The following is an 11,170-nucleotide window of genomic DNA, read 5'->3' as shown; positions in this document are numbered from 1 at the left end:
TCCATGCACCTAAAAAGAAATCTATACTAGTATCTGGTATAAATTCAACTTAAATCTGTCAGGGTGGGGTGGAGAGGCCACACCCCCTTCTGATAAACCACGCCCCTTTTCTAGAAAACTGTCGTGAGGGACCTAAATTAATCCCTTAGTGACCAAGCCTGTTTGCGCCTTAATGACCAGGCCAAATTTTGCAAATCTGACACGTGTCAATTTAGCATGGAAAAACACCAGAAAGGTTTTGCATATCCCAGCGATTCTGACATTGTTTTTTCGCCACATGTTGTACTTCATTTAGGCGGGAAAAAAGACCGATAGAATTTGTGTTTATTTATTAAAAGTGCCAAAATTGGGAAAAACTGCAATATCTCAAATATGTGCAAACATAATATAGAAATTTTTGCTAAGATATATATTTCCATCCGTTTACTTAATTTTGGGCGCACATTGGAAAACTTCAGTTTTTTTTAACCATTTAGGAGACGTACAAATTTAACATTACTTTTCAGCATTTTGAGGAACACTTTGTTTTCCTACACCAAGCCAAGAATGGAAAGGCTCATAGGAGTCAAAATGATAGATACCCCCAGAAGTGACCCCATTTTATAAACTACACCCCTTAAAGTATTCACTGAGGGGTGTCATGAGTATTTTAACCCCACAGTTTTTTTTAGGAGTCAATGCAATTTAGAAGAGAAAAACTAAAATTTCATATTTTTGCAAATATGTCATTTTAAAGACAGGAATTTTTTCTATAGTACACATGAAAATGAGGATTTGCACCCCAGAATGGATACCCCTGTTTGTCCCGTGCTCAGTAACATACCCATTGTGGCCCTAGTATTACGTCTGTATACACAATGGGGCCCAAAATGAAAGGAGCAACCGGTGGCTTTCGGAACAGAAATTTTGCTTGAAGGAGATTTAGTCCCCATTGCCCACTTGTAGAGCCATTGTGTGACCAAAACGATGGAGAACGCCCACAAGTGACCCCATTTTGAAAAGTAGACCCCTTAACAAATTTATCTAGGTGTACGATGACTTTTTTGATTTTACAGTTTTTGAATGAATCTAAGCCAAGCCAAAGGAAAAAAAGTACGATTTTCATTTTTTTGGTAATTCTGTCATTTAAAAGCAGTTTTTTTGTACAGCACATATATGAATGAAGACTTGCACCCCGAAATGGATACCCCTGTTTGTCCTGTGCTCAGGAACATACCCATTGTGGCCCTAATCTTATGTCTGGATTCACAATGGGGCCCAAAATGAAAGGAGCAACCGGTGGCTTTCGGAACAGAAATTTTGCTTGAAGGAGATTTAGGCCCTATTGCCCACTTTTAGAGCCATTGAGTGACCAAAACGATGGAGAACCCCCACAAGTGACTCCATTTTGAAAAGTAGACCCCTTAATGAATTTATCTAGGGGTACGATGACTTTTTTGACTTCACAGTTTTTGAATGAATCTAAGCCAAGCAGAAGGAAAAAATTATGATTTTCATTTTTTTGGCAATTGTGTCAATTTAAAAACAGGTTTTTTTGTCCAATGTACATAGGAATGAAGATGTTCACCCCAAAATGGATACCCCCATTTGTCCCATGTTCAGAAACATACCCATTGTGGCCCTAATCTACTTAAAGGACACATGGCTAGGCCTATAATGGAAGGAGCACCCGTTGGATTTCAGTGTACAACGGAATAAATTCCAGTCCCCATTGCCCACTTGTAAAGCCATTGAGCGGCCAAAACGATAGAGAACCCCCACAAATGACCCCATTTTGAGAACTAGACCCCTTAACAAATTCATCTAGTGGTGTACTGTGTATTTTGACCCCACAGTATTTGAATGAATCTAAGCAAAGCAGAAGGAAAAAATTACGATTTTCATTTTTTTGGCAGTTTTGTCAATTTAAAAACAGTTTTTTTGTACAGTGTACATAGGAATAAAGACTTTCACCCTAAAATGGATACCCCTGTTTGTCCCGTGTTCAGAAACATACCCATTGTGGCCCTAATCTACTTACAGGACACATGGCTAGGCCCATAATGGAGGGAATGCCCGCTGGATTTCAGGGCAGAACTGAATAAATTCCAGGCCCCATTGCCCACTTATATGGAAAAAAATTGACTTCCTAAAAATAATCCCTCCCCCCCCCCCCCCCCCCCCCCCCCCACCATCCCCATTTTTTGGCATTCCCTAAATATTAGATAAAGGTAATAATATAAACTGCGTTTTATGTCCGAAGACAGGGGTAATTATGGAGGCTGGTTGGGTTGGGCACATGGGGCAAGAAAACCGGGTATCCCCCCTCCTCTCATGCTTTTTGGGGGGTATTTCGTACCTCAGCGGCAGGGATGGGGTGTAAAAAGTGGCGCTCTGTGAGGCTTTGAAATCTTGCTGCGGTGCAGCGGTCTCACAGAGAAGGCGCTCAACAAGCTGCTCCTGGAACTGCAGGAAGGCGAGCGTTCCCGGGGCTTCTTGTAAATTACGGATTACAGGTAGCGGTCTGAATAACGCCGGGCTCACACGGCCGGATGTGGAATCTGCTTGCGGAGGCCCGCAGCGGATCCCATCTGTGAGCCCGGCTGTGACCCTGCGTACGGCCACGTAATGTACTGCGCATAACTGCCTACTCACACAGGCGGTCATGCGCAGTACACCATTGTTTGTTTTTATTTCCCACGCCGTCGCTTAGAGATGACCCGGGTACCCGCAGCCCGTACACAATGTGTTTGTATATGGGCTGCGGGTATATCTGCGGTCATAGAGCACAATGGGCTCTAGGTCGCGGATATCTGCGGTAAAATATAGCATGCTGTGTTCTGTTTCTGCGAGTGGATTCCGTAATTCCGACCCACTAATTGGGGGGAATTGTGTAATCCAATGCATGCGATTGATCCGTGGATTACCGCTGATCAAGCGCATGCAGAACCCGTAATTCCTCTCCGGTCATGCGTGACCTGCCTAATGTTAGATCGCTACTTTATCACGTGACTGGGGACCGCTCAACAAGGCCGCCAGTCACTGCTCTAAGCACTCAGCGAACGTTGGTCGCAGGGAGCAAGGAGATTTAGAATTTCCTGGGCTCCCCGGCTCCTGCGAATGCGTCCGGCATTTTGCCAGCGGGCGCATGCGCAGCAGCCGGAAGGGTCCATGGAGGATAATCGCATCTGGATTCAAATGCAGAAGCCTCCGAGAAGATGTTTCATCTCCCCTCACCTTCTTTTTTAAGAACTTTTACGTGATCGCCATTATTCATTGGATAACGGTGATCACATGACCAGTAACCACATACCGCGGCTCCCCGTGACATCTCCAGGCTCTTGGCTACCTTTGGTAGCCAGGAGCAGGGAGATTTTAAATTTCTTGGGCAATATTTCACTTTTGCGCATGTGCGCATGCGCTGACGGGCGCATGTGCCGAAGCTGGGGTAAGGTCCGCGGATGAACATCCCATCAGGGAACAAATCCGGGGACCTTGGGTACGTAATTTCATCCCCCCTTACGGATACGATCCGTAAGGGGAGATGAAACTTTAACTTTTTAAACTTTTAACTTTTTTTTAACTTTTTAACTTTCTATGATCACCGTTATCCGATGGATAACGGTGATCATATGACTGGAAACCGCATACAGCGGTCCCCAGTCATATCTCCCTGCACTCGGCTAACTGTGACAGCCGGGTGCAGGGAGATTTTGAATTTGCCGGGCTCGCCGGCCTTCTGCGCATGCGCGCCACATCGGCGCATGCGCAGAAGCCAGCGGGGGGTCCGGAGACCGGCCGGAGGACATGGAGGAAGCGGGGTGAGTATTTTCACCTCCCCTCATGGATCCAATCCATGAGGGGAGGTGAAACTTTTCTTTTTTTACACTTTTCTTTACTTTTCCGCGATCGCCGTTATCCATTGGATAGCGGCGATCGTGGTACCGGGGACCCCTCACCGCGGTCCCCGCTGACATCTCCTGCTACCTACAGGAGCCGGGAGCCAGGAGATTTTAAATTTCCCGCGCCGCCTGGCATTCTGCGCATGCTGCTGACGTAATGCCGCCTGGCGCGCATGCGCAGAAAGACGGCTACGGGGCCCGGAGCATCGGGAGAGCGGGGAGCAGTGCGGCGGACAGGGGTGAGTAATTTCAGCTGCCCTGATGGATCCGATCCATCAGGTCAGCAGAATCTTTAGCTTTTTTTGCACTTTTATTTACTTTTTTGCGATCGGCGCTATCCATTGGGGGGGGGGGGGTCCTGCGGGCACCGACAGCATGGAGCTGTCACGTCCAGAGCCCGAGGGGCTTTATTCTCTGCAGGACGCATGTTTTTACGTCCTCAGAGAATAAAGCCCACTTCAGGAGGACGTAAAAAGACTATGGCCCGGTCGTTAAGGGGTTAAAAAAATGCTAAATCCTTGCACAAGTAGGTCTATCACCAAATTTAGCAACTTTTTACGGCAGTTTTACATCAATTAATTCATTCCTATAACTGTAAAATGTCAACCATTAGCAGAAAACCCAAGTCAGCTACTGGGACTGGCGACATGTCAGATCTTTTATTGCCTCTATAGATTGCCCGACATACATTGTATAGTATAAGAACACACCTCAATCCAAATTAACTATTCCTCATGGGGTCTTTTTAAGCAACCCCCTGCCTGCCCTGTCCCACTCCTTCCATTCCCGTAAAGTGACAGCACCCAAGCATCTTGCTGGCCCTTTTGTGATTACTGCGCTCAAGTCTTATTTATATCAATTGATTGCTTGTATTCTGGTAAAAACAACATAATTCTATCTACCGAATTGCCAATTCTAAATAGAAAACAGTGGTTGGGCACGCCATCTTGTGTGTGGCATGTTGCTAAGGGGAAGGGGGTAAATCTGAGAGGGACTGTGTCCAACATGGCGCTCATTTTAAAAAGCACCATCTTGGAACCAAGTCGATATTTTCAAATAGGAAGGGGTGCATGCGACATATGTGTCTGATAAAGAGTGTGATGAAGAATCCAAATCCGTGCTGAAATGGCATGTACCTTTTTTATTACTGCCAAAGTTATTATTGATTTTCTCTTTGTTACAAACACAGATATGTTTGTGACATAACAGAGAGGACAGAGATTGTGCTGATTTCTGGGGAGCGCAGAACCCGAGTCATTCCAGCAGATTTTTGAAAAACACATGCTGTTGTTTGATACGGCCTAAGAACACCATGTGTGAATGCAGCCTTAGGCTGCCTTTCCACGGGCGTTGCGGTATCCCGCGGCGGAGATCCACCGCTGGATACTGCCGCCCATGAGCAGGAGCTGGCAGACGGATCTCCGCTATCAACCTATCTGACAGATAGGCTGACTGCGGAGAATTGCGGTAAATTGGCATCATTGCGATTCTCCGCTCGGGAACGCTATGACAACCCCCCCCCCCCCCCCCCCCTCCGTGGACAGGCAGCCTAAGGCTAACTTCACATGGGCGAGTGCGACATCTGGTCATAAATCGTGGCCCGATTTCGCACTCACCAGTCGTGAATTCCCCGCGGATGCGAGGCGTTTTTATGTCAAAACTGCCTCACATCACTTTGTGGAAGTCGCGATCCTCCACCACGGTTGACAGCCATGGCGAAGATCGTGGAGTTTCTCCTGTTGTTTTTAATGGGACACCTTGCACCGCATCGCATGCATCTAGCACATGGTGTGATGCTGCTGCCGGCTCCACTGAAAGCAATGAGTGCTGCGATGCAAGAGCATGCACAAAGATAGAGCAAAGAACGGGGTTAAGAAATGTGTGCATCTCGCAACGCACAAATCGTGCACAATTTTCTCGCCCATGTGAAGGCAACCTTAGGGAGATGAAAATACAGCGTTGTGCAGTCGGGTAAATGCCATAGTTGCTGATGTTCATTGCACAACTTCTGCTTATCATGCAACTGCTTAATTAGATAATTGTATTGGCAGCTTGTGGTCACCGTTGCCGCTCTAAGTTCTATATAACCAGCTTACGTGCTGAGTAGAACTTGTAAGTATGTTGGATGAATGGTAGGACACCTCTCACTCCTGTGTGTGATTCCAGTGGCAGGATGTGGCATACTAGCATGGTTATGGTTGCAGTGAAGTACACCAGCAAGTACGAGAGGTCTATGATAGAGGGTGCACCATTTAGTTGTGAGCAAAGTTGCAAAAAAGCTCTGGAACCTGCTGGAAGGTTGGGTGCAGCCAAAAACAGTGAGCGCCGGAGCTTCCGGGTATATCGAGCTAAGGAAGCTTCTGTCGTTAACCTGCTGTATCAGCAAGAGGGTGGAAGTCTTACACAATAGTGAGTGCATATCCTTGTGAACTGCCAAATGTGTCCCCAAAGCTACGCCAGGCTGTGTACTTAACCCCTTAGTGCCCCAGGACTAGGGTGGCCCCAAAAAACTCAACTTTCAACTACAAAGCAAGGCACCCCCCTATTTTTTTCCCTTTTAACAAGCCTTTATTTGGGGCAGTTTCAGGTTCTTATGTCTACGACAAGGTTGTGCTCAAAGACCAGGAATTTAAAATTGTCTTTTTTTTAGGTACATTTCTTATTATGCATATTTACTTATGTCATGAGTCATGACCTGTAGGTTATATTTATTTATTTTATGTCAGGACTAGAGATGAGCGAGCATGCTCTTCCGAGCTTGCTACTTGTTCGAGTATTAGGGTACTCGAGATACTTGTTACTTGAGACGAACACCACGCGGTACTCGAGTCAATTGCATTTCCCTTCCCCGCATGTTTAGCGCCATTTTCTAGCCAATAAACATGCGGGGAAGGCATTACCACTGCCTGCTGTGACATGCCAGCCCCCTGCCCCCACTGCTCCACAGTAGTGAGTGGCTGGGCCGATCAGGTGACCACCGAGTACTTAAATTGGTCCCGCCCGTGGCTCGCCTCAGACGCATGCTGGCAGTGGTTAGGGAAAGTGCTGATGCTTATACAGGGAAAGGGTTAGCGTTGGATAATCTTGTTAAGAACCCCAACGCATAGGCGTAGCGTCAGGGGGTGCTGGGGTCGCCATGGCGACCCGGCCCCTTGCTCAGGGGGCCCCGAGGCCACCCTCCGCAATACCAACATGCACATTTAGTGCATTAATGGCCGGCCGTTCTGACTGCAGCAAAATTCTCATCATGGGGCAGCCAGAACAGCCAGCCTGAGAGGAAGGCCCGCCAGAGCAGGGAGGAGGAGGGAGGAACTCACATGGGCCGGCAGGGGAGGAGGGAAGAAGTCACATGGGGCGGCAGAGCACAGTGATCATGTGCTGCCCCCTGCTTCCCTCTGAACGGAGTTTGCCTCTCCTGCTGCTGTCACATGGAGGAGAAGTTGACCCGGCCCTGGGGTAAGTGCATATGTGTGTGTCTCTCTCCCTCCTTTCTCTATCTATCTATCTATCTATCTACTATCTATCTGCTATCTATATACTATCTATCTATCACATATCTATATACTATCTATCTATATACTATCTATCTGCTATCTATATACTATCTATCCCATATCTATCTATCTGCTATCTATATACTATCTATCCATCTGCCCTCTATCTATCTATATACTATCTATCTATCCCATATCTATCTATATACTATATATCTATCTGCTATCTATATACTATCTATCTCATATGAGATAGATAGCATATAGATAGATAGATGAATAGATAGTATATAGATAGATATCAGATAGATAAATAGTATATAGATAGCAGATAGATAGTATATTGATAGATATGGGATAGATAGATAGTATATAGATAGATAGATAGACACGTGTTCAGAAAATGCAGCTTGAAATCGTGGCATTTTTACCGGAATTTCGAGCAGCGTTTTCAAACACAGGTTACAGCGTCTGACGGCGCTTTTTAATGCAGCTCATCGTTGTGAGGAGGTGTGTTAAAAACCACGACAACGCAAAAATAGAACAGACAGCTCTCGAAAATCACAGCGTTAGAAACACCGTGTTCGAGCGCAGGTTTAAGTTACCTCATTAAAATCTATGGGAGTGTTGTACCGCGGTTAGTACGGCACTCGGGACACCGCGCTAATAGCGGTAAAAAGCGGTGTGTGAGAGTGGCCTGTGGGGCTACAAACAAATTTTCATGTGCAGGAAATGCGTCATGTTTGGAAAGATTACACCAAGGGGCAGATCATGTATCCTACATGATCTAGGTATGGGTACGGGGGAGTGTGTGGTGGAGGCCCAAGGGGGGCCCCGAGCTGAACCTTTGCACCCAGGCCCCTGAGCCCTTAGGTACGCCCCTGCCCCAACGGTCCTTCTTAGGGCTACTCCTCATCGTGTGCATTACAGTTGTGGCTGGCTGGGAGCAGTAGTGCACCAATTTTTTTTTTAAAGCATTCTCAGTTTGCAGTGCATTAGGCAGAGTTTAGGGACAAAGCTGCTGAGATAGGGAAAGTTTTACAGTCGGGATTCTCTCTTCAAGAACCCCAACGGTCCTTCTTAGGGCTACTCCTCACCGTGTGCATTATAGTTGTGGCTGGCTGGGAGCAGTAGTGCAGCCTTCCTTTTTTTTAACGCATCTAGGCCTGTGCAGAGCATTACAGTTATACGGTTTTCAGTCTGCAGTGCATTAGACCGAGGTCTCACTGTGAAACAGTACTCTAATATTTCCTAGGCCACTGCAAAGTATTTCAGCTCTGCCGCTGTGCAGAGCGTCTCACAATACCCTTTCCTTGGTGGGGTTGAGATAGCTGCAGTTACCAGCACTATCCACTGGCTTTAGAGTCATCTCCCACTCCACACAGCCTCTATTATCTACAAGTCTCTGCGAGCAGTAAATTACCCCTAGGTATCAGCACAAGACACAAGTCACAGCATAGAGCCTCCGCTATCTACAAGTCTCTGTGTGCGGTGAATTAAGCCACAGTTGTCAGCGCTGCACAGTGAGGTAATTTATTTGGGCCCTGCTCTATTCTTAATCCGCCATGATGAGGAGTAGGGGTAAGGGTCGAGGAAGCAGACGCGGGCGTCCAGGTGAGGGTGTGGGTACAGGCCGAGTTCCTGGGCGGGGTGAATCACAGCCTGCTACTGAGGGATTAGGAGAAAGACACGTTTCTGGGCTCCCCAACTTCATATCACAATTTGCGTGTCCACGTGGTAGACCTTTATTACAAACAGAGCAGTGTGAGCAGGTCCTGTCATGGATGGCAGAAAACGCGTCCAGCAATGTATCGACTACCCAGTCGTCTACACAGTCCACTACTCCCGGCCTAGGGACTGCAACTCTGAATCCTCTGGCTGCTCCTCCTTCCTCTCAGCCTCCTCACTGCATGAAAATGACATATTATGAGCAGACAGACTCCCAGGAACTGTTCTCGGGTCCCTGCCCTGAGTGGGAAAAAAATGGTTCCTCTCTCATCTGAGGAGTTTGTCGTGACTGATGCCCAACCTTTGGAAAGTTTCCGGAGTCCGGCTAATGAGGCTGGGGACTTCCGGCAACTGTCTCAAGAGCTTTTTATGGATGAGGATAATGAGACACAGTTGTCTGTCAGTGAGGTAGTAGTAAGGGCAGTAAGTCCGAGGATGGACCGCACAGAGGATTCGGAGGAAGAGCTGCTGGATGATGAGGTGACTGACCCCACCTGGCTTGCTAAGCCTACTGAGGGCAGGGTTTCAGAGGGGAAGGCAAGTGCAGCAGCAGGACAGGTTGGAAGAGGCAGTGGAGTGGCCAGGGGTAGAGGCAGGGCTAGAGCGAAGATTCCCCAACTGTTTCCCAAAGCACCCCCTTGCAGCAAGCCTCTGTGCAGAGGACTATTTGTTCAAAGGTGTGGATGTTTTTTAGTGAGAGCGCGGACGACCGACGAACTGTGGTGTGCAACCTGTGTCGCACCAAGATCAGCTGGAGAGCCACCACTACCAGCCTCACCACCACCAGCATGCGCAGGCATATGATGGCCAAGCACCCCACAAGGTGGGACAAAGACCATTCACCATCTCCGGGTCACACCACTGCCTCTTCCCCTGTGCCACAACCTGCCACACAGATCCAGTCCCCCTCCCAGGATGCAGGCAAGAGCGCCTCCCGGCCTGCACCCACACCCTCACCCCCATGGTCCTCCACTCCATCAAGCAATGTCTCTCAGTGCAGCGTTCAGCTGTCACTAACACAAGCGTTGGAGCGAAAGCGGAAATACGCTGCCACCCACCCGCATGCACAAGCTTTAAACGTGCACATTGCCAAATTAATCAGCCTGGAGATGCTGCCATACAGGCTTATGGAAACAGAGGCTTTCAAAAACATGATGGCGGGGTCCCCCGCTACTCGGTCCCCAGTCGCAACTATTTTTCCCGGTGTGCCGTCCCCGCCCTACACCAGAACGTCTCCTGCAACATAAACCGTGCCCTCACCAACGCGGTTACTGGGATGGTCCACTTAACCACGGACACGTGGACAAGTACTGGCGGGCAGGGCCTTTATATCTCCCTGATGGCACATTGGGAGAACTTGGTGGAGGCTGGGACCGAGTTCACAGCCTGGGACCGTTCACGTCCTACCCACACCCAGAATAGCGGGTCCTACCTCGGTGCTGGTATCTGCAGCGTTTTAAGCCACCTCCTCCAAACCCCCTTCTCCTCCTCCGCCACCTCCACCTCTCAATTAAGGAGTCTGAGCATGCCACCAGCAGTCGGTAGCGCAGCAGCACAGCGGTGGGCAAGCGTCAGCAGGCCGTGCTGAAACTAATCAGCTTAGGTGACAAGAGGCACACGGCCCCTGAGCTGTTGCAAGGTCTGACAGAGCAGCCTGACCTCTGGCTTTCGCCGCTGAGCCTCCAACCAGGTATGGTCATGTGTGACACCGGCCGTAACCTGGTGGTGGCTCTGCAGCTCAGCAGCCTCACACATGTGCCATGCCTGGCCCACGTCTTCAATCTGGTGGTTCAGCGGTTTCTGAAAAACTACCCCCACTTGTCTGACCTGCTCGGCAAGGTGTGCCGCATCTGTGCACATTTCCGCAAGTCCACCATGGACGCTGCCACCCTGAGGACCCTGCAACATCTGTTTCAGCTGCCAGAGCACCGACTGCTGTGCGACGTGCCCACATGCTGAAATTCTACACTGCACATGTTGGCAAGGCTGTACGAGCAGCGTAGAGCAATAGTGGAATACCAGCTGCAACACGGGCGACGGAGTGGTAGTCAGCCTCCGCAATTTTTT

The sequence above is a fragment of the Eleutherodactylus coqui genome, chromosome 3 (genome assembly GCF_035609145.1).
Source record: "Eleutherodactylus coqui strain aEleCoq1 chromosome 3, aEleCoq1.hap1, whole genome shotgun sequence".
Lineage (NCBI taxonomy): Eukaryota > Metazoa > Chordata > Amphibia > Anura > Eleutherodactylidae > Eleutherodactylus > Eleutherodactylus coqui.
This window is presented reverse-complemented; position numbering follows the sequence as displayed.